Genomic DNA, 25,749 nt, shown 5'->3' on the forward strand with positions numbered 1-25,749 from the left:
CCACCTCGAGATTTTTCAGACTGATCAGCAACTTTTCGCCCAATCACATTAACACAACAGTTCATTATTTATCCAAATGGCAGCAGCATATTTGCTTGGAATGTTTTCCTGCCAGTTTCATAATCCGAATTGATAATTTAACGAAAGAATAATCATACAAACTATATAAACATATTTTTTGCATACCCACTTGATGGTCACGGCGTTGTCATTGGCTCATTAGGCAAAAAAATGCATAGGCCGGGATTCAATCTTGGGCCTCCCACGTGGCAGGCGAGAATACTACTACGGAACCACTGATGCTGTCTCGTGTCATCACAAAAATGGATTTGCTATTGAATGTGTTCTGCAATAAGAAAAACAATGATTTTGGTTACACAGCCACAACCTCGAGATGTTTTCAGACTCATCAGCAACTTTTTCGCCCAATCACATTAATACAACAGTGCATTAGTTATCCCAACGGTAGAAGCATATTTGCTTGGAAAGTTTTCCTGCTAGTTACATAATGCAACTTGATGTTTTAACGAAAGCATAATCATACAAACTACATAAACATCTTTTTGTATACTCACTTGGTGGTCACAGCGTTTTCATTGCCTAATTAGGCAACAAAATCCATCGGCCGGGAATCGAACCCGGGCCTCCCGCGTAGCAGGCGAGAGTTCTACCACTGAACCACCGATGCTGTTTCATGACAAAACTAAAATGTTTTTGTCATTACGGATAATTTTTAGTATAATAAAAACCAATGATTTTAGTTACACAGCCACCACCTCGAGATGTTTTCAGACTTATCAGCAACTTTTTCGCCCAATCACATTAATACACCAGATCATTATTTATCCCAACGGCAAAAGCATATTTGCTTGGAAAGTTTCCCTGCCAGTTCCATAATGCGATTTGATGTTTTAACGAAAGCATAATCATACAAACTACATAAACATCTTTTTGTATACTCACTTGGTGGTCACAGCATTTTCATTGACTAGTTAGGCAACAAAATGCATCATCCAGGAATCGAACCCAGGCCTCCCGCGTGGCAGGCGAGAATTCTACCACTGAACCACCGATGCTCTTTCATGACCAAATTAAAATGTTTTTGCCATTGCGTATATTTTTTAGTATGATAAAACCCAATGGTTTCAGTTACACAGCCACCACCTCGAAATGTTTTCGGACTTATCAGCAACTTTTTTGCCTAATCACATTGATACAACGGTTCATTATTTATTCCAACGGCAGAAGAATCTTTGCTTGGAAGGTTTTTCTGCCAGTTTCATAATGCGAAGTGATGTTTTAACGAAAGCATAATCATACAATCTACATAAAACATCTTTTTGTATACTAACTTGATGGTCACAGCGTTTTCATTGGCTGAGTAGGCAACAAAATGCATCGGCCGGGAATCGAACCCAGGCCTCCTGCATGACAGGCGAGAATTCTACCACTGAACCACCGATGCCACTTCATGACAAAACTAAAATGTTTTTGCCATTGCGTATAATTTTTAGTATGATAAAACCCAATGATTTTGGTTACACAGCCACCACCTCGAGATGTTTTCAGACTCATCAGCAACTTTTTCGCCCAGTCACATTAATACAACAGTCCATTAGTTATCCCAACGGTAGAAGCATACTTGCTTGGAAAGTTTTCCTGCTAGTTACATAATGCGACTTGATGTTTTAACGAAAACATAATCATACAAACTACATAAACATTTTTTTGTATACTCACTCGGTGGTCACAGTGTTTTTATTGCCTAATTAAGCAACAAAATCCATCGGCCGGGAATCGAAACCGGGCTTCCCGCATGGCAGGCGAGAATTCTACCACTGAACCACCGATGCTGTTTTATGACAAAACTAAAATGTTTTTGCTATTGCGTATAATTTTTAAGATGATAAAACCTAATGATTTCAGTTACGCAGCCACCACCCCGAGATGTTTTTGGACTTATCAGCAACTTTTTTGTCCAATCACATTGATACAAAAGTTCATTATATATCCCAACGGCAGAAGAGTCTTTGCTTGGAAGGTTTTCCTGCCATTTTCATAATGTGAATTGATGTTTTAACGAAAGCATAATAATACTAACTACATAAACATTTTTTGTATACTCAATTGGTGGTCACAGCGTTTTCATTGGCTAGTTAGGCAACAAAATGCATCGGCCGGGAATCGAACCCAGGCCTCCCGCGTGGCAGGCGAGAATTCTACCACTGAACCACCGATGCTGTTTCATGACCAACTTAAAATGTTTTTGCCATTGCGTATAATTTTTAGTATGATAAAACCCAATGATTTTGGTTACACAGCCACAACCTCGAGATGTTTTCAGACTCATCAGCAACTTTTTCGCCCAATCACATTAATACAACAGTCCTTTAGTTATCCCAACGGTAGAAGCATACTTGCTTGGAAAGTTTTCCTGCTAGTTACATAATGCGACTTGATGTTTTAACGAAAACATAATCATACAAACTACATAAACATCTTTTTGTATACTCACTCGGTGGTCACAGCGTTTTTATTGCCAAATTAAGCAACAAAATCCATCGGCCGGGAATCGAACCCGGGCTTCCCGCGTGGCAGGCGAGAAATCTACCACTGAACCACCGATGCTGTTTCATGACAAAACTAAAATGTTTTTGCTATTGCGTATAATTTTTAAGATGATAAAACTCAATGATTTCAGTTACGCAGCCACCTCCCCGAGATGTTTTAGGACTTATCAGCAACTTTTTTGCCCAATCACATTGATACAACAGTTCATTATATATCCCAACGGCAGAAGAATCTTTGCTTGGAAGGTTTTCCTGCCATTTTCATAATGTGAATTGATGTTTTAACGAAAGCATAATAATACTAACTACATAAACATTTTTTGTATACTCACGCGGTGGTCACAGCGTTTTCAATGCCTAATTAGGCACTAAAATGCATCAGCCGGGAATTGAACCCGGGCCTCCCGCGTGGCAGGCGAGAATTCTATCAATGAACCACCGATGCTGTTTCATGACAAAACTAAAATGTTTTTGCTATTGCGTATAATTTTTAAGATGATAAAACCCAATGATTTCAGTTACGCAGCCACCTCCCCGAGATGTTTTAGGACTTATCAGCAACTTTTTTGCCCAATCACATTGATACAACAGTTCATTATTTATCCCAACGGCAGAACAATCTTTGCTTGGAAGGTTTTCCTACCACTTTCATAATGTGAATTGATGTTTTAACGAAAGCATAATCATACTAACTACATAAACATTTTTCGTATACTCACTCGGTGGTCACAGCATTTTCATTGGCTATTGAGGCAACAAAATGCGTCGGCCGAGAATCGAACCCAAGCTTCCTGCGTGGCAAGGGAGAATTCTACCACTGAACCACCGATGCTGTTTCATGACAAAATTAAAATGTTTTTGTCATTGCGTATAAGTTTTACTATAATAAAAACAAATAATTTTTGTTACACAGCCACCACCTCGAGATGTTTTCAGACTTATCAGCAACTTTTTCGCCCAATCACATTAATACAACAGATCATTATTTATCCCAACGGCAAAAGCATATTTGCTTGGAAAGTTTCCCTGCCAGTTCCATAATGCGATTTGATGTTTTAACGAAAGCATAATCATACAAACTACATAAACATTTTTTGTATACTCAATTGGTGGTCACAGCGTTTTCATTGGCTAGTTAGGCAACAAAATGCATCGGCCAGGAATCGAACCCAGGCCTCCCGCGTGGCAGGCGAGAATTCTACCACTGAACCACCGATGCTGTTTCATGACAAAACTAAAATGTTTTTGCTATTGCGTATAATTTTTAAGATGATAAAACCCAATGATTTCAGTTACGCAGCCACCTCCCCGAGATGTTTTAGGACTTATCAGCAACTTTTTTGCCCAATCACATTGATACAACAGTTCATTATTTATCCCAACGGCAGAACAATCTTTGCTTGGAAGGTTTTCCTACCACTTTCATAATGTGAATTGATGTTTTAACGAAAGCATAATCATTCTAACTACATAAACATTTTTTGTATACTCACTCGGTGGTCACAGCGTTTTTATTGCCTAATTAGGCAACAAAATGCATCGGCCGGGAATCGAACCCGGGCCTCCCGCGTGGCAGGCGAGAATTCTACCAACGAACCACCGATGCTGTTTCATGACAAAACTAAAATGTTTTTGCCATTACGGATAATATTTAGTATAATAAAAACCAATGATTTTAGTTACACATCCACCACCTCGAGATGTTTTCTGACTTATCAGCAACTTTTTCGCCCAATCACATTAATACACCAGATCATTATTTATCCCAACGGCAAAAGCATATTTGCTTGGAAAGTTTCCCTGCTAATTTCAAAATGCGAATTGATGTTTTAACAAAAACGTAATCATACAAACTACATAAACATCTTTTTGTATACTCACTTGGTGGTCACAGCGTTTTCATTGGCTATTTTGGCAACAAAATGCGTCGGCCGAGAATCGAACCCAAGCTTCCTGCGTGGCAAGAGAGAATTCTACCACTGAACCACCGATGCTGTTTCATGACAAAACTAAAATGTTTTTGCCATTGCGTATAAGTTTTAATATAAGAAAAACAAATAATTTTTGTTACACAGCCACCACCTCGAGATTTTTTCAGACTGATCAGCAACTTTTCTCCCAATCACATTAACACAACAGTTCATTATTTATCCCAACGGCAGCAGCATATTTGCTTGGAATGTTTTCCTGCCAGTTTCATAGTCCGAATTGATATTTTAACGAAAGAATAATCATACAAACTATATAAACATATTTTTTGCATACCCACTTGGAGGTCACGGCGTTGTCATTGGCTCATTAGGCAAAAAAATGCATAGGCCGGGATTCAATCTTGGGCCTCCTACGTGGCAGGCGAGAGTTCTACTACGGAACAACTGATGCTGTCTCGTGACATCACAAAAATGGATTTGCTATTGAATGTGTTCTGCAAAAAGAAAAACAATGATTCTGGTTACACAGCCACAACCTCAAGATGTTTTCAGACTCATCAGCAACTTTTTCGCCCAATCACATTAATACAACAGTCCATTAGTTATCCCAACGGTAGAAGCATATTTGCTTGGAAAGTTTTCCTGCTAGTTTCAAAGTGCGAATTGATGTTTTAACAAAAACGTAATCATACAAACTACATAAACATCTTTTTGTATACTCACTTGGTGGTCACAGCGTTTTCATTGCCTAATTAGGCAACAAACTCCACCGGCTGTGAATCGAACCCAGGCCTCCCGCCTGGCAGGTGAGAATTCTACCACCAAACCACCGATGCTGTTTCATGACCAAATTAAAATGTTTTTGCCATTGCGTATAATTTTTACTATGATAAAACCCAATGATTTTGGTTACACAGCCACAACCCCGAGATGTTTTTAGACTTATCAGCAACTTTTTTTTCCAATCACATTGATACAACAGTTCATTATATATCCCAACGGCAGAAGAATCTTTGCTTGGAAGGTTTTCCTGCCAGTTTCATAATGTGAATTGATGTTTTAACGAAAGCATAATCATTCTAACTACATAAACATTTTTTGTATACTCACTCAGTGGTCACAGCGTTTTCATTGGCTAGTTAGGCAACAAAATGCATCGGCTGGGAATCGAACCCGGGCCTCCCACGTGGCAGGCGAGAATTCTACCACTGAACCACTGACGTTGTTTCATGACAAAACTAAAATGTTTTTGCTATTGCTTATAATTTTTAAGATGATAAAACCCAATGATTTCAGTTACGCAGCCACCTCCCCGAGATGTTTTTGGACTTATCAGCAACTTTTTTGCCCAATCACATTGATACAACAGTTCATTATTTATCCAAACGGCAGAAGAATCTTTGCTTGGAAGGTTTTCCTGCCAGTTTCATAATGTGAATTGATGTTTTAACGAAAGCATAATCATACTAACTACATAAACATTTTTTGTATACTCAAACGGTGGTCACAGCGTTTTCATTGGCTAGTTAGGCACTAAAATGCATCGGCCGGGAATCGAACCCGGGCCTCCCGCGTGGCAGGCGAGAATTCTACCACTGAACCACCGATGCTGTTTCATGACAAAACTAAAATGTTTTTGCTATTGCGTATAATTTTTAAGATGATAAAACCCAATGATTTCAGTTACGCAGCCACCTCCCCGAGATGTTTTAAGACTTATCAGCAACTTTTTTGCCCAATCACATTGATACAACAGTTCATTGTTTATCCCAACGGCAGAACAATCTTTGCTTGGAAGGTTTTCCTACCACTTTCATAATGTGAATTGATGTTTTAACGAAAGCATAATCATTCTAACTACATAAACATTTTTTGTATACTCACTCGGTGGTCACAGCGTTTTTATTCCCTAATTAGGCAACAAAATGCATCGGCCGGAAGTCGAACCCGGGCCTCCCGCGTGGCAGGCGAGAATTCTACCACCGAACCACCAATGCTGTTTCCTGACCAAACGAAAATGTTTTTGCCATTACGGATAATTTTTAGTATAATAAAAACCAATGATTTTAGTTACACAGCCACCACCTCGAGATGTTTCAGACTTATCAGCAACTTTTTCGCCCAATCACATTAATACAACAGATCATTATTTATCCCAACGGCAAAAGCATATTTGCTTGGAAAGTTTACCTGCCAGTTCCATAAGCGATTGATGTTTTAACGAAAGCATAATCATACAAACTACATAAACATCTTTTTGTATACTCACTTGGTGGTCACAGCGTTTTCATTGGCTATTTAGGCAACAAAATGCGTCGGCCGAGAATCGAACCCAAGCTTCCTGCGTGGCAAGGGAGAATTCTACCACTGAACCACCGATGCTGTTTCATGACAAAACTAAAATGTTTTTGCCATTGCGTATAATTTTTAGTATAATAAAAACAAATAAATTTTGTTACACAGCCACCACCTCGAGATTTTTTCAGACTGATCAGCAACTTTTCTCCCAATCACATTAACACAACAGTTCATTATTTATCCCAATGGCAGCAGCATATTTGCTTGGAATGTTTTCCTGCCAGTTTCATAATCCGAATTGATATTTTAACGAAAGAATAATCATACAAACTATATAAACATATTTTTTGCATACCCACTTGGAGGTCACGGCGTTGTCATTGGCTCATTAGGCAAAAAAATGCATAGGCCGGGATTCAATCTTGGGCCTCCCACGTGGCAGGCGAAAGTTCTACTACCGAACAACTGAAGCTGTCTTGTGACATCACAAAAATGGATTTGCTATTGAATGTGTTCTGCAATAAGAAAAACAATGATTTTGGTTACACCGCCACAACCTCGAGATGTTTTCAGACTCATCAGCAACTTTTTCGCCCAATCACATTAATACAACAGTCCATTAGTTATCCCAACGGTAGAAGCATATTTGCTTGGAAAGTTTTCCTGCTAGTTACATAATGCGGCTTGATGTTTTAACGAAAGCATAATCATACAAACTACATAAACATCTCTTTGTATACTCACTTGGTGGTCACAGCGTTTTCATTGCCTAATTAGGCAACAAAGTCCATCGGCCAGGAATCGAACCCGGGCCTCCCACGTGGCAGGCGAGAATTCTACCACTGAACCACCGATGCTGTTTCATGACAAAACTAAAATGTTTTTGCTATTGCGTATAAATTTTAAGATGATAAAACCCAATGATTTCAGTTACGCAGCCACCACCCCGAGATGTTTTTTGGACTTATCAGCAACTTTTTTGCCCAATCACATTGATACAACAGTTCATTATTTATCCAAACGGCAGAAGAATCTTTGCTTGGAAGGTTTTCCTGCCAGTTTCATAATGTGAATTGATGTTTTAACGAAAGCATAATCATACAATCTACATAAAACATCTTTTTGTATACTAACTTGATGGTCACAGCGTTTTCATTGGCTGATTAGGCAACAAAATGCATCGGCCGGGAATCGAACCCAGGCCTACTGCGTGGCAGGCGAGAATTCTACCACTGAACCACCGATGCAAATTCATGACAAAACTAAAATGTTTTTGCCATTGCGTATGATTTTTAGTATAATAAAACCAATGATTTTAGTTACACAGCCACCACCTCGAGATGTTTTCAGACTTATCAGCAACTTTTTCGCCCAATCACATTAATACAACAGTCCATTAGTTATCCCAACGGTAGAAGCATATTTGCTTGGAAAGTTTTCCTTCTAGTTACATAATGTGACTTGATGTTTTAACGAAAGCATAATCATACAAACTACATAAACATCTTTTTGTATACTCACTCGGTGGTCACAGCGTTTTCATTGGCTAATTAGGCACTAAAATGCATCGGCCGGGAATCGAACCCGGGCCTCCCGCGTGGCAGGCGAGAATTCTACCACTGAACCACCGATGCTGTTTCATGACAAAACTAAAACGTTTTTGCTATTGCGTATAATTTTTAAGATGATAAAACCCAATGATTTCAGTTACGCAGCCACCACCCCGAGATGTTTTTGGACTTATCAGCAACTTTTTTGCCATATCACATTGATACAACAGTTCATTATTTATCCCAACGGCAGAACAATCTTTGCTTGGAAAGTTTTCCTACCACTTTCATAATGTGAATTGATGTTTTAACGAAAGCATAATCATACTAACTACATAAACATTTTTCGTATACTCACTTGGTGGTCACAGCGTTTTCATTGGTTAATTAGGCACTAAAATGCATCGGCCGGGAATCGAACCCGGGCCTCCCGCGTGGCAGGCGAGAATTCTACCACTGAACCACCGATGCTGTTTCATGACAAAATTAAAATGTTTTTGCCATTGCGTATAAGTTTTAGTAAAATAAAAACCAATGATTTTAGTTACACATCCACCACCTCGAGATGTTTTCTGACTTATCAGCAACTTTTTCGCCCAATCACATTAATACACCAGATCATTATTTATCCCAACGGCAAAAGCATATTTGCTTGGAAAGTTTCCCTGCTAATTTCAAAATGCGAATTGATGTTTTAACAAAAACGTAATCATACAAACTACATAAACATCTTTTTGTATACTCACTTGGTGGTCACAGCGTTTTCATTGGCTATTTTGGCAACAAAATGCGTCGGCCGAGAATCGAACCCAAGCTTCCTGCGTGGCAAGAGAGAATTCTACCACTGAACCACCGATGCTGTTTCATGACAAAACTAAAATGTTTTTGCCATTGCGTATAAGTTTTAATATAAGAAAAACAAATAATTTTTGTTACACAGCCACCACCTCGAGATTTTTTCAGACTGATCAGCAACTTTTCTCCCAATCACATTAACACAACAGTTCATTATTTATCCCAACGGCAGCAGCATATTTGCTTGGAATGTTTTCCTGCCAGTTTCATAGTCCGAATTGATATTTTAACGAAAGAATAATCATACAAACTATATAAACATATTTTTTGCATACCCACTTGGAGGTCACGGCGTTGTCATTGGCTCATTAGGCAAAAAAATGCATAGGCCGGGATTCAATCTTGGGCCTCCTACGTGGCAGGCGAGAGTTCTACTACGGAACAACTGATGCTGTCTCGTGACATCACAAAAATGGATTTGCTATTGAATGTGTTCTGCAAAAAGAAAAACAATGATTCTGGTTACACAGCCACAACCTCAAGATGTTTTCAGACTCATCAGCAACTTTTTCGCCCAATCACATTAATACAACAGTCCATTAGTTATCCCAACGGTAGAAGCATATTTGCTTGGAAAGTTTTCCTGCTAGTTTCAAAGTGCGAATTGATGTTTTAACAAAAACGTAATCATACAAACTACATAAACATCTTTTTGTATACTCACTTGGTGGTCACAGCGTTTTCATTGCCTAATTAGGCAACAAACTCCACCGGCTGTGAATCGAACCCAGGCCTCCCGCCTGGCAGGTGAGAATTCTACCACCAAACCACCGATGCTGTTTCATGACCAAATTAAAATGTTTTTGCCATTGCGTATAATTTTTACTATGATAAAACCCAATGATTTTGGTTACACAGCCACAACCCCGAGATGTTTTTAGACTTATCAGCAACTTTTTTTTCCAATCACATTGATACAACAGTTCATTATATATCCCAACGGCAGAAGAATCTTTGCTTGGAAGGTTTTCCTGCCAGTTTCATAATGTGAATTGATGTTTTAACGAAAGCATAATCATTCTAACTACATAAACATTTTTTGTATACTCACTCAGTGGTCACAGCGTTTTCATTGGCTAGTTAGGCAACAAAATGCATCGGCTGGGAATCGAACCCGGGCCTCCCACGTGGCAGGCGAGAATTCTACCACTGAACCACTGACGTTGTTTCATGACAAAACTAAAATGTTTTTGCTATTGCTTATAATTTTTAAGATGATAAAACCCAATGATTTCAGTTACGCAGCCACCTCCCCGAGATGTTTTTGGACTTATCAGCAACTTTTTTGCCCAATCACATTGATACAACAGTTCATTATTTATCCAAACGGCAGAAGAATCTTTGCTTGGAAGGTTTTCCTGCCAGTTTCATAATGTGAATTGATGTTTTAACGAAAGCATAATCATACTAACTACATAAACATTTTTTGTATACTCAAACGGTGGTCACAGCGTTTTCATTGGCTAGTTAGGCACTAAAATGCATCGGCCGGGAATCGAACCCGGGCCTCCCGCGTGGCAGGCGAGAATTCTACCACTGAACCACCGATGCTGTTTCATGACAAAACTAAAATGTTTTTGCTATTGCGTATAATTTTTAAGATGATAAAACCCAATGATTTCAGTTACGCAGCCACCTCCCCGAGATGTTTTAAGACTTATCAGCAACTTTTTTGCCCAATCACATTGATACAACAGTTCATTGTTTATCCCAACGGCAGAACAATCTTTGCTTGGAAGGTTTTCCTACCACTTTCATAATGTGAATTGATGTTTTAACGAAAGCATAATCATTCTAACTACATAAACATTTTTTGTATACTCACTCGGTGGTCACAGCGTTTTTATTCCCTAATTAGGCAACAAAATGCATCGGCCGGAAGTCGAACCCGGGCCTCCCGCGTGGCAGGCGAGAATTCTACCACCGAACCACCAATGCTGTTTCCTGACCAAACGAAAATGTTTTTGCCATTACGGATAATTTTTAGTATAATAAAAACCAATGATTTTAGTTACACAGCCACCACCTCGAGATGTTTCAGACTTATCAGCAACTTTTTCGCCCAATCACATTAATACAACAGATCATTATTTATCCCAACGGCAAAAGCATATTTGCTTGGAAAGTTTACCTGCCAGTTCCATAAGCGATTGATGTTTTAACGAAAGCATAATCATACAAACTACATAAACATCTTTTTGTATACTCACTTGGTGGTCACAGCGTTTTCATTGGCTATTTAGGCAACAAAATGCGTCGGCCGAGAATCGAACCCAAGCTTCCTGCGTGGCAAGGGAGAATTCTACCACTGAACCACCGATGCTGTTTCATGACAAAACTAAAATGTTTTTGCCATTGCGTATAATTTTTAGTATAATAAAAACAAATAAATTTTGTTACACAGCCACCACCTCGAGATTTTTTCAGACTGATCAGCAACTTTTCTCCCAATCACATTAACACAACAGTTCATTATTTATCCCAATGGCAGCAGCATATTTGCTTGGAATGTTTTCCTGCCAGTTTCATAATCCGAATTGATATTTTAACGAAAGAATAATCATACAAACTATATAAACATATTTTTTGCATACCCACTTGGAGGTCACGGCGTTGTCATTGGCTCATTAGGCAAAAAAATGCATAGGCCGGGATTCAATCTTGGGCCTCCCACGTGGCAGGCGAAAGTTCTACTACCGAACAACTGAAGCTGTCTTGTGACATCACAAAAATGGATTTGCTATTGAATGTGTTCTGCAATAAGAAAAACAATGATTTTGGTTACACCGCCACAACCTCGAGATGTTTTCAGACTCATCAGCAACTTTTTCGCCCAATCACATTAACACAACAGTTCATTATTTATCCCAACGGCAAAAGCATATTTGCTTGGAAAGTTTCCCTGCCAGTTCCATAATGTGAATTGATGTTTTAACGAAAGCATAATCATACAAACTACATAAATATCTTTTTGTATACTCACTTGGTGGTCACAGCGTTTTCATTGGCTAGTTAGGCACTAAAATGCATCGGCCGGGAATCGAACCCGGGCCTCCCGCGTGGCAGGCGAGAATTCTACCACTGAACCACCGATGCTGTTTCATGACAAAACTAAAACGTTTTTGCTATTGCGTATAATTTTTAAGATGATAAAACCCAATGATTTCAGTTACGCAGCCACCACCCCGAGATGTTTTTGGACTTATCAGCAACTTTTTTGCCATATCACATTGATACAACAGTTCATTATTTATCCCAACGGCAGAACAATCTTTGCTTGGAAAGTTTTCCTACCACTTTCATAATGTGAATTGATGTTTTAACGAAAGCATAATCATACTAACTACATAAACATTTTTCGTATACTCACTTGGTGGTCACAGCGTTTTCATTGGTTAATTAGGCACTAAAATGCATCGGCCGGGAATCGAACCCGGGCCTCCCGCGTGGCAGGCGAGAATTCTACCACTGAACCACCGATGCTGTTTCATGACAAAATTAAAATGTTTTTGCCATTGCGTATAAGTTTTAGTAAAATAAAAACAAATAAATTTTGTTACACAGCCACCACCTCGAGATTTTTTCAGACTGATCAGCAACTTTTCGCCCAATCACATTAACACAACAGTTCATTATTTATCCCAACGGCAGAAAAATCTTTGCTTGGAAGGTTTTCCTACCACTTTCATAATGTGAATTGATGTTTAAACGAAAGCATAATCATTCTAACTACATAAACATTTTTTGTATACTCACTCGGTGGTCACAGCGTTTTTATTGCCTAAATAGGCAACAAAATGCATCGGCCGGGAATCGAACCCGGGCCTCCCACGTGGCAGGCAAGAATTCTACCACTGAACCACCGATGCTGTTTCATGACAAAACTAAAATGTTTTGCCATTGCGTATAATTTTTAAGATGATAAAACCCAATGATTTCAGTTACGCAGCCTCCTCCCCGAGATGTTTTGGGACTTATCAGCAACTTTTTTGCCTAATCACATTGATACAACAGTTCATTATTTATCCCAACGGCAGAAAAATCTTTGCTTGGTAGGTTTTCCTACCACTTTCATAATGTGAATTGATGTTTAAACGAAAGCATAATCATTCTAACTACATAAACATCTTTTTGTATACTCACTTGGTGGTCACAGCGTTTTCATTGCCTAATTAGGCAACAAAATCCATCAGCCGGGAATCAAACCCGGGCCTCCCACGTGGCAGGCGAGAGTTCTACCACTGAACCACCGATGCTGTTTCATGACAAAACTAAAATGTTTTTGTCATTACGGATAATTTTTAGTATAATAAAAACCAATGATTTTAGTTACACAGCCACCACCTCGAGATGTTTTCAGACTTATCAGCAACTTTTTCGCCCAATCACATTAATACACCAGATCATTATTTATCCCAACGGCAAAAGCATATTTGCTTGGAAAGTTTCCCTGCCAGTTCCATAATGCGATTTGATGTTTTAACGAAAGCATAATCATACAAACTACATAAACATCTTTTTGTATACTCACTTGGTGGTCACAGCGTTTTCATTGACTAGTTAGGCAACAAAATGCATCGGCCGGGAATCGAACCCAGGCCTCCTGCGTGGCAGGCGAGAATTCTACCACTGAACCACCGATGCCACTTCATGACAAAACTAAAATGTTTTTGCCATTGCGTATAATTTTTAGTATGATAAAACCCAATGATTTTGGTTACACAGCCACCACCTCGAGATTTTTTCAGACTGATCAGCAACTTTTCGCCCAATCACATTAACACAACAGTTCATTATTTATCCAAATGGCAGCAGCATATTTGCTTGGAATGTTTTCCTGCCAGTTTCATAATCCGAATTGATAATTTAACGAAAGAATAATCATACAAACTATATAAACATATTTTTTGCATACCCACTTGATGGTCACGGCGTTGTCATTGGCTCATTAGGCAAAAAAATGCATAGGCCGGGATTTAATTTTGGGCCTCCCACGTGGCAGGCGAGAATACTACTACGGAACCACTGATGCTGTCTCGTGACATCACAAAAATGGATTTGCTATTGAATGTGTTCTGCAATAAGAAAAACAATGATTTTGGTTACACAACCACAACCTCGAGATGTTTTCAGACTTATCAGCAACTTTTTCGCCCAATCACATTAATACAACAGTTCATTATTTATCCCAACGGCAAAAGCATATTTGCTTGGAAAGTTTCCCTGCCAGTTCCATAATGTGATTTGATGTTTTAACGAAAGCATAATCATACAAACTACACAAACATCTTTTTGTATACTCACTCGGTGGTCACAGCGTTTTCATTGGCTAGTTAGGCACTAAAATGCATCGGCCGGGAATCGAACCCGTGCCTCCCGCGTGGCAGGCGAGAATTCTACCACTGAACCACCGATGCTGTTTCATGACAAAATTAAAATGTTTTTGCCATTGCGTATAAGTTTTAGTATAATAAAAACAAATAAATTTTGTTACACAGCCACCACCTGGAGATTTTTTCAGGCTGATCAGCAACTTTTCGCCCAATCACATTAACACAACAGTTCATTATTTATCCAAATGGCAGCAGCATATTTGCTTGGAATGTTTTCCTGCCAGTTTCATAATCCGAATTGATAATTTAACGAAAGAATAATCATACAAACTATATAAACATATTTTTTGCATACCCACTTGATGGTCACGGCGTTGTCATTGGCTCATTAGGCAAAAAAATGCATAGGCCGGGATTTAATCTTGGGCCTCCCACGTGGCAGGCGAGAATACTACTACGGAACCACTGATGCTGTCTCGTGACATCACAAAAATGGATTTGCTATTGAATGTGTTCTGCAATAAGAAAAACAATGATTTTGGTTACACAGCCACAACCTCGAGATGTTTTCAGACTCATCAGCAACTTTTTCGCCCAATCACATTAATACAACAGTCCATTAGTTATCCCAACGGTAGAAGCATATTTGCTTGGAAAGTTTTCCTTCTAGTTACATAATGCGACTTGATGTTTTAACGAAAGCATAATCATACAAACTACATAAACATCTTTTTGTATACTCACTTGGTGGTCACAGCGTTTTCATTGGCTAGTTAGGCACTAAAATGCATCGACCAGGAATCGAACCCGGGCCTCCCGCGTGGCAGGCGAGAATGCTACCACTGAACCACGGATGCTGTTTCATGACAAAACTAAAATGTTTTTGCCATTGCGTATAAGTTTTAGTAAAATAAAAACAAATAAATTTTGTTACACAGCCACCACCTCGAGATTTTTTCAGACTGATCAGCAACTTTTCGCCCAATCACATTAACACAACAGTTCATTATTTATCCCAACGGCAGAAAAATCTTTGCTTTGAAGGTTTTCCTACCACTTTCATAATGTGAATTGATGTTTAAACGAAAGCATAATCATTCTAACTACATAAACATTTTTTGTATACTCACTCGGTGGTCACAGCGTTTTTATTGCCTAAATAGGCAACAAAATGCATCGGCCGGGAATCGAACCCGGGCCTCCCACGTGGCAGGCGAGAATTCTACCACTGAACCACCAATGCTGTTTCATGACAAAACTAAAATGTTTTTGCCATTGCGTATAATTTTTAAGATGATAAAACCCAATGATTTCAGTTACGCAGCCTCCTCCCCGAGATGTTTTGGGACTTATCAGCAACTTTTTTGCCTAATCACATTGATACAACAGTTCATTATTTATCCCAACGGCAGAACAATCTTTGCTTGGAAGGTTTTCCTACCACTTTCATAATGTGAATTGATGTTTTAACGAAAGCATAATCATACTAACTACATAAACATTTTTCGTATACTCACTCGGTGGTCACAGCGTTTTCATTGGCTAATTAGGCACTAAAATGCATCGGCCGGGAATCGAACCCGGGCCTCCCGCGTGGCAGGCGAGAATTCTACCACTGAACCACCGATGCTGTTTCATGACAAAATTAAAATGTTTTTGCCATTGCGTATAAGTTTTAGTATAATAAAAACAAATAAATTTTGTTACACAGCCACCACCTCGAGATTTTTTCAGACTGATCAGCAACTTTTCGCCCAATCACATTAACACAACAGTTCATTATTTATCCAAATGGCAGTGGCATATTTGCTTGGAATGTTTTCCTGCCAGTGTCATAATCCGAATTGATAATTTAACGAAAGAATAATCATACAAACTATATAAACATATTTTTTGCATACCCACTTGATGGTCACGGCGTTGTCATTGGCTCATTAGGCAAAAAAATGCATAGGCCGGGATTCAATCTTGGGCCTCCCACGTGGCAGGCGAGAATACTACTACGGAACCACTGATGCTGTCTCGTGTCATCACAAAAATGGATTTGCTATTGAATGTGTTCTGCAATAAGAAAAACAATGATTTTGGTTACACAGCCACAACCTCGAGATGTTTTCAGACTTATAAGCAACTTTTTCGCCCAATCACATTAATACAACAGTTCATTATTTATCCCAACGGCAAAAGCATATTTGCTTGGAAAGTCTCCCTGCCAGTTCCATAATGTGAATTGATGTTTTAACGAAAGCATAATCATACAAACTACATAAATATCTTTTTGTATACTTACTTGGTGGTCACAGCGTTTTCATTGGCTAGTTAGGCACTAAAATGCATCGGCCGGGAATCGAACCCGGGCCTCCCGCGTGGCAGGCGAGAATTCTACCACTGAACCACCGATGCTGTTTCATGACAAAACTAAAACGTTTTTGCTATTGCGTATAATTTTTAAGATGATAAAACCCAATGATTTCAGTTACGCAGCCACCACCCCGAGATGTTTTTGGACTTATCAGCAACTTTTTTGCCATATCACATTGATACAACAGTTCATTATTTATCCCAACGGCAGAACAATCTTTGCTTGGAAAGTTTTCCTACCACTTTCATAATGTGAATTGATGTTTTAACGAAAGCATAATCATACTAACTACATAAACATTTTTCGTATACTCACTTGGTGGTCACAGCGTTTTCATTGGTTAATTAGGCACTAAAATGCATCGGCCGGGAATCGAACCCGGGCCTCCCGCGTGGCAGGCGAGAATTCTACCACTGAACCACCGATGCTGTTTCATGACAAAATTAAAATGTTTTTGCCATTGCGTATAAGTTTTAGTAAAATAAAAACAAATAAATTTTGTTACACAGCCACCACCTCGAGATTTTTTCAGACTGATCAGCAACTTTTCGCCCAATCACATTAACACAACAGTTCATTATTTATCCCAACGGCAGAAAAATCTTTGCTTGGAAGGTTTTCCTACCACTTTCATAATGTGAATTGATGTTTAAACGAAAGCATAATCATTCTAACTACATAAACATTTTTTGTATACTCACTCGGTGGTCACAGCGTTTTTATTGCCTAAATAGGCAACAAAATGCATCGGCCGGGAATCGAACCCGGGCCTCCCACGTGGCAGGCAAGAATTCTACCACTGAACCACCGATGCTGTTTCATGACAAAACTAAAATGTTTTGCCATTGCGTATAATTTTTAAGATGATAAAACCCAATGATTTCAGTTACGCAGCCTCCTCCCCGAGATGTTTTGGGACTTATCAGCAACTTTTTTGCCTAATCACATTGATACAACAGTTCATTATTTATCCCAACGGCAGAAAAATCTTTGCTTGGTAGGTTTTCCTACCACTTTCATAATGTGAATTGATGTTTAAACGAAAGCATAATCATTCTAACTACATAAACATCTTTTTGTATACTCACTTGGTGGTCACAGCGTTTTCATTGCCTAATTAGGCAACAAAATCCATCAGCCGGGAATCGAACCCGGGCCTCCCACGTGGCAGGCGAGAGTTCTACCACTGAACCACCGATGCTGTTTCATGACAAAACTAAAATGTTTTTGTCATTACGGATAATTTTTAGTATAATAAAAACCAATGATTTTAGTTACACAGCCACCACCTCGAGATGTTTTCAGACTTATCAGCAACTTTTTCGCCCAATCACATTAATACACCAGATCATTATTTATCCCAACGGCAAAAGCATATTTGCTTGGAAAGTTTCCCTGCCAGTTCCATAATGCGATTTGATGTTTTAACGAAAGCATAATCATACAAACTACATAAACATCTTTTTGTATACTCACTTGGTGGTCACAGCGTTTTCATTGACTAGTTAGGCAACAAAATGCATCGGCCGGGAATCGAACCCAGGCCTCCTGCGTGGCAGGCGAGAATTCTACCACTGAACCACCGATGCCACTTCATGACAAAACTAAAATGTTTTTGCCATTGCGTATAATTTTTAGTATGATAAAACCCAATGATTTTGGTTACACAGCCACCACCTCGAGATTTTTTCAGACTGATCAGCAACTTTTCGCCCAATCACATTAACACAACAGTTCATTATTTATCCAAATGGCAGCAGCATATTTGCTTGGAATGTTTTCCTGCCAGTTTCATAATCCGAATTGATAATTTAACGAAAGAATAATCATACAAACTATATAAACATATTTTTTGCATACCCACTTGATGGTCACGGCGTTGTCATTGGCTCATTAGGCAAAAAAATGCGTAGGCCGGGATTTAATTTTGGGCCTCCCACGTGGCAGGCGAGAATACTACTACGGAACCACTGATGCTGTCTCGTGACATCACAAAAATGGATTTGCTATTGAATGTGTTCTGCAATAAGAAAAACAATGATTTTGGTTACACAACCACAACCTCGAGATGTTTTCAGACTTATCAGCAACTTTTTCGCCCAATCACATTAATACAACAGTTCATTATTTATCCAAACGGCAAAAGCATATTTGCTTGGAAAGTTTCCCTGCCAGTTCCATAATGTGATTTGATGTTTTAACGAAAGCATAATCATACAAACTACACAAACATCTTTTTGTATACTCACTCGGTGGTCACAGCGTTTTCATTGGCTAGTTAGGCACTAAAATGCATCGGCCGGGAATCGAACCCGTGCCTCCCGCGTGGCAGGCGAGAATTCTACCACTGAACCACCGATGCTGTTTCATGACAAAATTAAAATGTTTTTGCCATTGCGTATAAGTTTTAGTATAATAAAAACAAATAAATTTTGTTACACAGCCACCACCTCGAGATTTTTTCAGGCTGATCAGCAACTTTTCGCCCAATCACATTAACACAACAGTTCATTATTTATCCAAATGGCAGCAGCATATTTGCTTGGAATGTTTTCCTGCCAGTTTCATAATCCGAATTGATAATTTAACGAAAGAATAATCATACAAACTATATAAACATATTTTTTGCATACCCACTTGATGGTCACGGCGTTGTCATTGGCTCATTAGGCAAAAAAATGCATAGGCCGGGATTTAATCTTGGGCCTCCCACGTGGCAGGCGAGAATACTACTACGGAACCACTGATGCTGTCTCGTGACATCACAAAAATGGATTTGCTATTGAATGTGTTCTGCAATAAGAAAAACAATGATTTTGGTTACACAGCCACAACCTCGAGATGTTTTCAGACTCATCAGCAACTTTTTCGCCCAATCACATTAATACAACAGTCCATTAGTTATCCCAACGGTAGAAGCATATTTGCTTGGAAAGTTTTCCTTCTAGTTACATAATGCGACTTGATGTTTCAACGAAAGCATAATCATACAAACTACATAAACATCTTTTTGTATACTCACTTGGTGGTCACAGCGTTTTCATTGGCTAGTTAGGCACTAAAATGCATCGACCAGGAATCGAACCCGGGCCTCCCGCGTGGCAGGCGAGAATGCTACCACTGAACCACGGATGCTGTTTCATGACAAAACTAAAATGTTTTTGCCATTGCGTATAAGTTTTAGTAAAATAAAAACAAATAAATTTTGTTACACAGCCACCACCTCGAGATTTTTTCAGACTGATCAGCAACTTTTCGCCCAATCACATTAACACAACAGTTCATTATTTATCCCAACGGCAGAAAAATCTTTGCTTTGAAGGTTTTCCTACCACTTTCATAATGTGAATTGATGTTTAAACGAAAGCATAATCATTCTAACTACATAAACATTTTTTGTATACTCACTCGGTGGTCACAGCGTTTTTATTGCCTAAATAGGCAACAAAATGCATCGGCCGGGAATCGAACCCGGGCCTCCCACGTGGCAGGCGAGAATTCTACCACTGAACCACCAATGCTGTTTCATGACAAAACTAAAATGTTTTTGCCATTGCGTATAATTTTTAAGATGATAAAACCCAATGATTTCAGTTACGCAGCCTCCTCCCCGAGATGTTTTGGGACTTATCAGCAACTTTTTTGCCTAATCACATTGATACAACAGTTCATTATTTATCCCAACGGCAGAACAATCTTTGCTTGGAAGGTTTTCCTACCACTTTCATAATGTGAATTGATGTTTTAACGAAAGCATAATCATACTAACTACATAAACATTTTTCGTATACTCACTCGGTGGTCACAGCGTTTTCATTGGCTAATTAGGCACTAAAATGCATCGGCCGGGAATCGAACCCGGGCCTCCCGCGTGGCAGGCGAGAATTCTACCACTGAACCACCGATGCTGTTTCATGACAAAATTAAAATGTTTTTGCCATTGCGTATAAGTTTTAGTATAATAAAAACAAATAAATTTTGTTACACAGCCACCACCTCGAGATTTTTTCAGACTGATCAGCAACTTTTCGCCCAATCACATTAACACAACAGTTCATTATTTATCCAAATGGCAGTGGCATATTTGCTTGGAATGTTTTCCTGCCAGTGTCATAATCCGAATTGATAATTTAACGAAAGAATAATCATACAAACTATATAAACATATTTTTTGCATACCCACTTGATGGTCACGGCGTTGTCATTGGCTCATTAGGCAAAAAAATGCATAGGCCGGGATTCAATCTTGGGCCTCCCACGTGGCAGGCGAGAATACTACTACGGAACCACTGATGCTGTCTCGTGTCATCACAAAAATGGATTTGCTATTGAATGTGTTCTGCAATAAGAAAAACAATGATTTTGGTTACACAGCCACAACCTCGAGATGTTTTCAGACTTATAAGCAACTTTTTCGCCCAATCACATTAATACAACAGTTCATTATTTATCCCAACGGCAAAAGCATATTTGCTTGGAAAGTTTCCCTGCCAGTTCCATAATGTGAATTGATGTTTTAACGAAAGCATAATCATACAAACTACATAAATATCTTTTTGTATACTCACTTGGTGGTCACAGCGTTTTCATTGGCTAGTTAGGCAACAAAATGCATCAGCCGGGAATCGAACCCGGGCCTCCCGCGTAGCAGGCGAGAATTCTACCACTGAACCACCGATGCTGTTTCATGACAAAACTAAAATGTTTTTGCCATTGCGTATAATTTTTAAGATGATAAAACCCAATGATTTCAGTTACGCAGCCTCCTCCCCGAGATGTTTTGGGACTTATCAGCAACTTTTTTGCCTAATCACATTGATACAACAGTTCATTATTTATCCCAACGGCAGAACAATCTTTGCTTGGAAGGTTTTCCTACCACTTTCATAATGTGAATTGATGTTTTAACGAAAGCATAATCATACTAACTACATAAACATTTTTCGTATACTCACTCGGTGGTCACAGCGTTTTCATTGGCTAATTAGGCACTAAAATGCATCGGCCGGGAATCGAACCCGGGCCTCCCGCGTGGCAGGCGAGAATTCTACCACTGAACCACCGATGCTGTTTCATGACAAAACTAAAATGTTTTTGCTATTGCGTATATTTTTTAAGATGATAAAACCCAATGATTTCAGTTACGCAGCCACCTCCCCGAGATGTTTTAGGACTTATCAGCAACTTTTTTGCCCAATCACATTGATACAACAGTTCATTATTTATCCCAACGGCAGAAAAATCTTTGCTTGGAAGGTTTTCCTACCACTTTCATAATGTGAATTGATGTTTAAACGAAAGCATAATCATTCTAACTACATAAACATTTTTTGTATACTCACTTGGTGGTCACAGCGTTTTTATTGCCTAATTAGGCAACAAAATGCATCGGCCGGGAATCGAACCCGGGCCTCCCGCGTGGCAGGCGAGAATTCTACCACTGAACCACCGATGCTGTTTCATGACAAAACTAAAATGTTTTTGCCATTGCGTATAATTTTTAAGATGATAAAACCCAATGATTTCAGTTACGCAGCCTCCTCCCCGAGATGTTTTGGGACTTATCAGCAACTTTTTTGCCATATCACATTGATACAACAGTTCATTATTTATCCCAACGGCAGAACAATCTTTGCTTGAAAGGTTTTCCTACCACTTTCATAATGTGAATTGATGTTTTAACGAAAGCATAATCATACAAACTACATAAACATTTTTCGTATACTCACTCGGTGGTCACAGCGTTTTCATTGGCTAATTAGGCACTAAAATGCATCGGCCGGGAATCGAACCCAGGCCTCCCGCGTGGCAGGCGAGAATTCTACCACTGAACCACCGATGCTCTTTCATGACCAAATTAAAATGTTTTTGCCATTGCGTATATTTTTTAGTATGATAAAACCCAATGGTTTCAGTTACACAGCCACCACCTCGAAATGTTTTCGGACTTATCAGCAACTTTTTTGCCTAATCACATTGATACAACGGTTCATTATTTATTCCAACGGCAGAAGAATCTTTGCTTGGAAGGTTTTTCTGCCAGTTTCATAATGCGAAGTGATGTTTTAACGAAAGCATAATCATACAATCTACATAAAACATCTTTTTGTATACTAACTTGATGGTCACAGCGTTTTCATTGGCTGAGTAGGCAACAAAATGCATCGGCCGGGAATCGAACCCAGGCCTCCTGCGTGACAGGCGAGAATTCTACCACTGAACCACCGATGCCACTTCATGACAAAACTAAAATGTTTTTGCTATTGCGTATAATTTTTAAGATGATAAAACCTAATGATTTCAGTTACGCAGCCACCACCCCGAGATGTTTTTGGACTTATCAGCAACTTTTTTGTCCAATCACATTGATACAAAAGTTCATTATATATCCCAACGGCAGAAGAGTCTTTGCTTGGAAGGTTTTCCTGCCATTTTCATAATGTGAATTGATGTTTTAACGAAAGCATAATAATACTAACTACATAAACATTTTTTGTATACTCAATTGGTGGTCACAGCGTTTTCATTGGCTAGTTAGGCAACAAAATGCATCGGCCGGGAATCGAACCCAGGCCTCCCGCGTGGCAGGCGAGAATTCTACCACTGAACCACCGATGCTGTTTCATGACCAACTTAAAATGTTTTTGCCATTGCGTATAATTTTTAGTATGATAAAACCCAATGATTTTGGTTACACAGCCACAACCTCGAGATGTTTTCAGACTCATCAGCAACTTTTTCGCCCAATCACATTAATACAACAGTCCATTAGTTATCCCAACGGTAGAAGCATACTTGCTTGGAAAGTTTTCCTGCTAGTTACATAATGCGACTTGATGTTTTAACGAAAACATAATCATACAAACTACATAAACATCTTTTTGTATACTCACTCGGTGGTCACAGCGTTTTTATTGCCTAATTAAGCAACAAAATCCATCGGCCGGGAATCGAACCCGGGCTTCCCGCGTGGCAGGCGAGAAATCTACCACTGAACCACCGATGCTGTTTCATGACAAAACTAAAATGTTTTTGCTATTGCGTATAATTTTTAAGATGATAAAACTCAATGATTTCAGTTACGCAGCCACCTCCCCGAGATGTTTTAGGACTTATCAGCAACTTTTTTGCCCAATCACATTGATACAACAGTTCATTATATATCCCAACGGCAGAAGAATCTTTGCTTGGAAGGTTTTCCTGCCATTTTCATAATGTGAATTGATGTTTTAACGAAAGCATAATAATACTAACTACATAAACATTTTTTGTATACTCACGCGGTGGTCACAGCGTTTTCATTGCCTAATTAGGCACTAAAATGCATCAGCCGGGAATTGAACCCGGGCCTCCCGCGTGGCAGGCGAGAATTCTATCAATGAACCACCGATGCTGTTTCATGACAAAACTAAAATGTTTTTGCTATTGCGTATAATTTTTAAGATGATAAAACCCAATGATTTCAGTTACGCAGCCACCTCCCCGAGATGTTTTAGGACTTATCAGCAACTTTTTTGCCCAATCACATTGATACAACAGTTCATTATTTATCCCAACGGCAGAACAATCTTTGCTTGGAAGGTTTTCCTACCACTTTCATAATGTGAATTGATGTTTTAACGAAAGCATAATCATACTAACTACATAAACATTTTTCGTATACTCACTCGGTGGTCACAGCATTTTCATTGGCTATTGAGGCAACAAAATGCGTCGGCCGAGAATCGAACCCAAGCTTCCTGCGTGGCAAGGGAGAATTCTACCACTGAACCACCGATGCTGTTTCATGACAAAATTAAAATGTTTTTGTCATTGCGTATAAGTTTTACTATAATAAAAACAAATAATTTTTGTTACACAGCCACCACCTCGAGATGTTTTCAGACTTATCAGCAACTTTTTCGCCCAATCACATTAATACAACAGATCATTATTTATCCCAACGGCAAAAGCATATTTGCTTGGAAAGTTTCCCTCCCAGTTCCATAATGCGATTTGATGTTTTAACGAAAGCATAATCATACAAACTACATAAACATTTTTTGTATACTCAATTGGTGGTCACAGCGTTTTCATTGGCTAGTTAGGCAACAAAATGCATCGGCCGGGAATCGAACCCAGGCCTCCCGCGTGGCAGGCGAGAATTCTACCACTGAACCACCGATGCTGTTTCATGACAAAACTAAAATGTTTTTGCTATTGCGTATAATTTTTAAGATGATAAAACCCAATGATTTCAGTTACGCAGCCACCTCCCCGAGATGTTTTAGGACTTATCAGCAACTTTTTTGCCCAATCACATTGATACAACAGTTCATTATTTATCCCAACGGCAGAACAATCTTTGCTTGGAAGGTTTTCCTACCACTTTCATAATGTGAATTGATGTTTTAACGAAAGCATAATCATTCTAACTACATAAACATTTTTTGTATACTCACTCGGTGGTCACAGCGTTTTTATTGCCTAATTAGGCAACAAAATGCATCGGCCGGGAATCGAACCCGGGCCTCCCGCGTGGCAGGCGAGAATTCTACCAACGAACCACCGATGCTGTTTCATGACAAAACTAAAATGTTTTTGCCATTACGGATAATATTTAGTATAATAAAAACCAATGATTTTAGTTACACAGCCACCACCTCGAGATGTTTTCTGACTTATCAGCAACTTTTTCGCCCAATCACATTAATACACCAGATCATTATTTATCCCAACGGCAAAAGCATATTTGCTTGGAAAGTTTCCCTGCTAGTTTCAAAATGCGAATTGATGTTTTAACAAAAACGTAATCATACAAACTACATAAACATCTTTTTGTATACTCACTTGGTGGTCACAGCGTTTTCA

General features: G+C 39.0%; 32 non-coding genes across 32 annotated transcripts; all 32 read right to left on the minus strand.

Annotated features, from left to right (window-relative positions):
• Window positions 1-617: 617 nt before the first annotated feature.
• On the minus strand, window positions 618-688 carry Trnas-gcu (transfer RNA serine (anticodon GCU)). The gene has a single exon. It is a non-coding gene; the product is annotated as a tRNA-Ser (tRNA).
• A 706-nt stretch (window positions 689-1,394) lies between these two features.
• Trnad-guc (transfer RNA aspartic acid (anticodon GUC)) lies at window positions 1,395-1,465 on the minus strand. The gene has a single exon. It is a non-coding gene; the product is annotated as a tRNA-Asp (tRNA).
• Window positions 1,466-2,169: 704 nt separating this feature from the next.
• Window positions 2,170-2,240, minus strand: Trnag-gcc (transfer RNA glycine (anticodon GCC)). The gene has a single exon. It is a non-coding gene; the product is annotated as a tRNA-Gly (tRNA).
• A 1,478-nt stretch (window positions 2,241-3,718) lies between these two features.
• Trnag-gcc (transfer RNA glycine (anticodon GCC)) lies at window positions 3,719-3,789 on the minus strand. The gene has a single exon. It is a non-coding gene; the product is annotated as a tRNA-Gly (tRNA).
• A 316-nt stretch (window positions 3,790-4,105) lies between these two features.
• On the minus strand, window positions 4,106-4,176 carry Trnag-gcc (transfer RNA glycine (anticodon GCC)). The gene has a single exon. It is a non-coding gene; the product is annotated as a tRNA-Gly (tRNA).
• A 1,864-nt stretch (window positions 4,177-6,040) lies between these two features.
• On the minus strand, window positions 6,041-6,111 carry Trnag-gcc (transfer RNA glycine (anticodon GCC)). Its single transcript has one exon. It is a non-coding gene; the product is annotated as a tRNA-Gly (tRNA).
• A 2,251-nt stretch (window positions 6,112-8,362) lies between these two features.
• Window positions 8,363-8,433, minus strand: Trnag-gcc (transfer RNA glycine (anticodon GCC)). The gene has a single exon. It is a non-coding gene; the product is annotated as a tRNA-Gly (tRNA).
• Window positions 8,434-8,749: 316 nt separating this feature from the next.
• On the minus strand, window positions 8,750-8,820 carry Trnag-gcc (transfer RNA glycine (anticodon GCC)). The gene has a single exon. It is a non-coding gene; the product is annotated as a tRNA-Gly (tRNA).
• Window positions 8,821-10,684: 1,864 nt separating this feature from the next.
• On the minus strand, window positions 10,685-10,755 carry Trnag-gcc (transfer RNA glycine (anticodon GCC)). The gene has a single exon. It is a non-coding gene; the product is annotated as a tRNA-Gly (tRNA).
• Window positions 10,756-12,229: 1,474 nt separating this feature from the next.
• Window positions 12,230-12,300, minus strand: Trnag-gcc (transfer RNA glycine (anticodon GCC)). Its single transcript has one exon. It is a non-coding gene; the product is annotated as a tRNA-Gly (tRNA).
• A 316-nt stretch (window positions 12,301-12,616) lies between these two features.
• Window positions 12,617-12,687, minus strand: Trnag-gcc (transfer RNA glycine (anticodon GCC)). Its single transcript has one exon. It is a non-coding gene; the product is annotated as a tRNA-Gly (tRNA).
• Window positions 12,688-13,002: 315 nt separating this feature from the next.
• Window positions 13,003-13,073, minus strand: Trnag-gcc (transfer RNA glycine (anticodon GCC)). The gene has a single exon. It is a non-coding gene; the product is annotated as a tRNA-Gly (tRNA).
• A 704-nt stretch (window positions 13,074-13,777) lies between these two features.
• Trnag-gcc (transfer RNA glycine (anticodon GCC)) lies at window positions 13,778-13,848 on the minus strand. The gene has a single exon. It is a non-coding gene; the product is annotated as a tRNA-Gly (tRNA).
• A 702-nt stretch (window positions 13,849-14,550) lies between these two features.
• On the minus strand, window positions 14,551-14,621 carry Trnag-gcc (transfer RNA glycine (anticodon GCC)). The gene has a single exon. It is a non-coding gene; the product is annotated as a tRNA-Gly (tRNA).
• Window positions 14,622-15,709: 1,088 nt separating this feature from the next.
• Window positions 15,710-15,780, minus strand: Trnag-gcc (transfer RNA glycine (anticodon GCC)). The gene has a single exon. It is a non-coding gene; the product is annotated as a tRNA-Gly (tRNA).
• Window positions 15,781-16,096: 316 nt separating this feature from the next.
• Trnag-gcc (transfer RNA glycine (anticodon GCC)) lies at window positions 16,097-16,167 on the minus strand. Its single transcript has one exon. It is a non-coding gene; the product is annotated as a tRNA-Gly (tRNA).
• Window positions 16,168-16,869: 702 nt separating this feature from the next.
• Window positions 16,870-16,940, minus strand: Trnag-gcc (transfer RNA glycine (anticodon GCC)). Its single transcript has one exon. It is a non-coding gene; the product is annotated as a tRNA-Gly (tRNA).
• Window positions 16,941-17,256: 316 nt separating this feature from the next.
• On the minus strand, window positions 17,257-17,327 carry Trnag-gcc (transfer RNA glycine (anticodon GCC)). Its single transcript has one exon. It is a non-coding gene; the product is annotated as a tRNA-Gly (tRNA).
• A 315-nt stretch (window positions 17,328-17,642) lies between these two features.
• Trnag-gcc (transfer RNA glycine (anticodon GCC)) lies at window positions 17,643-17,713 on the minus strand. Its single transcript has one exon. It is a non-coding gene; the product is annotated as a tRNA-Gly (tRNA).
• Window positions 17,714-18,029: 316 nt separating this feature from the next.
• Window positions 18,030-18,100, minus strand: Trnag-gcc (transfer RNA glycine (anticodon GCC)). Its single transcript has one exon. It is a non-coding gene; the product is annotated as a tRNA-Gly (tRNA).
• A 317-nt stretch (window positions 18,101-18,417) lies between these two features.
• On the minus strand, window positions 18,418-18,488 carry Trnag-gcc (transfer RNA glycine (anticodon GCC)). Its single transcript has one exon. It is a non-coding gene; the product is annotated as a tRNA-Gly (tRNA).
• A 702-nt stretch (window positions 18,489-19,190) lies between these two features.
• Trnag-gcc (transfer RNA glycine (anticodon GCC)) lies at window positions 19,191-19,261 on the minus strand. Its single transcript has one exon. It is a non-coding gene; the product is annotated as a tRNA-Gly (tRNA).
• A 1,088-nt stretch (window positions 19,262-20,349) lies between these two features.
• Trnag-gcc (transfer RNA glycine (anticodon GCC)) lies at window positions 20,350-20,420 on the minus strand. The gene has a single exon. It is a non-coding gene; the product is annotated as a tRNA-Gly (tRNA).
• A 316-nt stretch (window positions 20,421-20,736) lies between these two features.
• On the minus strand, window positions 20,737-20,807 carry Trnag-gcc (transfer RNA glycine (anticodon GCC)). Its single transcript has one exon. It is a non-coding gene; the product is annotated as a tRNA-Gly (tRNA).
• Window positions 20,808-21,509: 702 nt separating this feature from the next.
• On the minus strand, window positions 21,510-21,580 carry Trnas-gcu (transfer RNA serine (anticodon GCU)). The gene has a single exon. It is a non-coding gene; the product is annotated as a tRNA-Ser (tRNA).
• A 316-nt stretch (window positions 21,581-21,896) lies between these two features.
• Trnag-gcc (transfer RNA glycine (anticodon GCC)) lies at window positions 21,897-21,967 on the minus strand. The gene has a single exon. It is a non-coding gene; the product is annotated as a tRNA-Gly (tRNA).
• A 316-nt stretch (window positions 21,968-22,283) lies between these two features.
• On the minus strand, window positions 22,284-22,354 carry Trnag-gcc (transfer RNA glycine (anticodon GCC)). The gene has a single exon. It is a non-coding gene; the product is annotated as a tRNA-Gly (tRNA).
• A 316-nt stretch (window positions 22,355-22,670) lies between these two features.
• Window positions 22,671-22,741, minus strand: Trnag-gcc (transfer RNA glycine (anticodon GCC)). The gene has a single exon. It is a non-coding gene; the product is annotated as a tRNA-Gly (tRNA).
• Window positions 22,742-23,059: 318 nt separating this feature from the next.
• Window positions 23,060-23,130, minus strand: Trnad-guc (transfer RNA aspartic acid (anticodon GUC)). The gene has a single exon. It is a non-coding gene; the product is annotated as a tRNA-Asp (tRNA).
• A 316-nt stretch (window positions 23,131-23,446) lies between these two features.
• On the minus strand, window positions 23,447-23,517 carry Trnag-gcc (transfer RNA glycine (anticodon GCC)). Its single transcript has one exon. It is a non-coding gene; the product is annotated as a tRNA-Gly (tRNA).
• Window positions 23,518-24,995: 1,478 nt separating this feature from the next.
• Window positions 24,996-25,066, minus strand: Trnag-gcc (transfer RNA glycine (anticodon GCC)). The gene has a single exon. It is a non-coding gene; the product is annotated as a tRNA-Gly (tRNA).
• Window positions 25,067-25,382: 316 nt separating this feature from the next.
• Trnag-gcc (transfer RNA glycine (anticodon GCC)) lies at window positions 25,383-25,453 on the minus strand. The gene has a single exon. It is a non-coding gene; the product is annotated as a tRNA-Gly (tRNA).
• Between the last annotated feature and the right edge of the window lie 296 nt (window positions 25,454-25,749).

This window comes from Watersipora subatra, chromosome 3 (genome assembly GCF_963576615.1).
Source record: "Watersipora subatra chromosome 3, tzWatSuba1.1, whole genome shotgun sequence".
Classification (NCBI taxonomy): domain Eukaryota; kingdom Metazoa; phylum Bryozoa; class Gymnolaemata; order Cheilostomatida; family Watersiporidae; genus Watersipora; species Watersipora subatra.